The sequence below is a fragment of the Budorcas taxicolor genome, chromosome 12, assembly GCF_023091745.1.
Source record: "Budorcas taxicolor isolate Tak-1 chromosome 12, Takin1.1, whole genome shotgun sequence".
NCBI classification, from domain to species: domain Eukaryota; kingdom Metazoa; phylum Chordata; class Mammalia; order Artiodactyla; family Bovidae; genus Budorcas; species Budorcas taxicolor.
In genome coordinates, this window is record NC_068921.1 from 69316974 (window position 1) to 69318846 (window position 1873).

Genomic DNA, 1873 nt, shown 5'->3' on the forward strand with positions numbered 1-1873 from the left:
AGCTTCTGTGAAGGTGGATAAGATATTGTTCATACATAAAACACAGAAGAACTGTACAAAAAAGATCTTCATGACCCAGATAATCACAACAGTGTGATCACTCACCTAGAGCCAGACATCCTGGAATGAGATGTCAAGTGGGCCTTAGGAAGCATCACTACGAACAAAGCTAGTGGAGGTGATGGAATTTCAGTTGAGCTAGTTCAAATCCTAAAAGATGATGCTGTGAAAGTGCTGCACTCAATATGCCAGCAAATTTGAAACTCAGCAGTGGGCACAGGACTGGAAGAGGTCAGTTTTCATTCCAATCCCAAAGAAAGGCAATGCCAAAGAATACTCAAACTACCGCACAATTGCACTCATACTAGTAAAGTAATGCTCACAAAGCAATATGTGAACTGTGAACTTCCAGATGTTCAAGCTGGATTTAGAAAGGGCAGAGGAACCAGAGATCAAATTGCCAACGTCCACTACATCATTGAAAAAGCAAGACAGTTCTAGAAAAACAACTATTTCTCCTTTATTGACTATGCCAAAGCCTTTGACTGTGTGGATCACAATCAACTGTGGAAAATTCTGAAAGAGATGGGAATACCAGACCACCTGACCTGCCTCTTGAGAAATCCGTATGCAGGTCAGGAAGCAACAGTTAGAACTGGACATGGAACAACAGACTGGTTCCAAATAGGAAAAGGAGTACATCAAGGCTGTATATTGTCACCCTGCTTATTTAACTTATATGAAGAGTAGTACATCATGAGAAATGCTGGGCTGGAAGAAACAAGCTGGAGTCAAGATTGCTGGGAAAAACATCAATAACCTCAGATATGCAGCTAACACCACCCTTATGGCAGAAAGTGAAGAAGAACTAAAGACCCTCTTGATGAATGTGTAAGAGGAGAGCGAAAAAGTTGGCTTAAAGCTCAACATTCAGAAAACTAAGATCATGGCATCTGGTCTCATCCATCACTTCACGGGAAATAGATGGGGAAACAGTGGAAACAGTGTCAGACTTTATTTTGGGGGGCTCTAAAATCACTGCAGATGGTGACTGCAGCCATGAAATTAAAAGATGCTTACTTCTTGGAAGAAAAGTTATGACCAACCTAGGTAGCATATTCAAAAGCAGAGACATTACTTTGTCAACAAAGGTCCATCTAGTCAAGGCTATGGTTTTTCCAGTAGTCATGTATGGATGTGAGAGCTGGACTATAAAGAAAGCTGAGTGCTAAAGAATTGATGCTTTTGAACTGTGGTGTTGGAGAAGACTCTTGAGAGTCCCTTGGACTGCAAGACCATTCAACTAGTCCATCCTAAAGGAGATCAGTCCTGGGTGTTCATTAGAAGGACTGATGTTGAAGCTGAAACTCCAGTACTTTGGTCACCTGATGCAAAGAGCTGACTCATTTGAAAAGACCCTGATGCTGGGAAAGATTGAGGACAGGAGAAGGGGACGATGAGATGATTGGATGGCATCACCAACTCAATGGACACGGGTTTGGGTGAACTCTGGGAGTTGGTGATGGACAGGGAGGCCTGGCATGCTGCGGTTCATGGGGTCGCAAAGAGTCAGACATGGCTGAGTGACTGAACTGAACTGAATTGAACTGAACCCTTATTTAATTTAGGCTTTGTTTTTTATATATATTGGAGGTGGGTGTAGGAATACCATAGCAATGATTCTGTTGTCATTACTTTACATATCAAGAGTCAAGGGTGTCTGTTGGTCCCTTACTGATAAAATTAACTCTGGTTACTTGGTTAGGGTGCTGTCTGCCCGATTTTTCTACTTTAACGAGACAATGACTCTTTTATTAACTAATTACTCTGGGAAATCAGTCTATGAAAATTCCCTGTCTCTTCCATCCCTCAA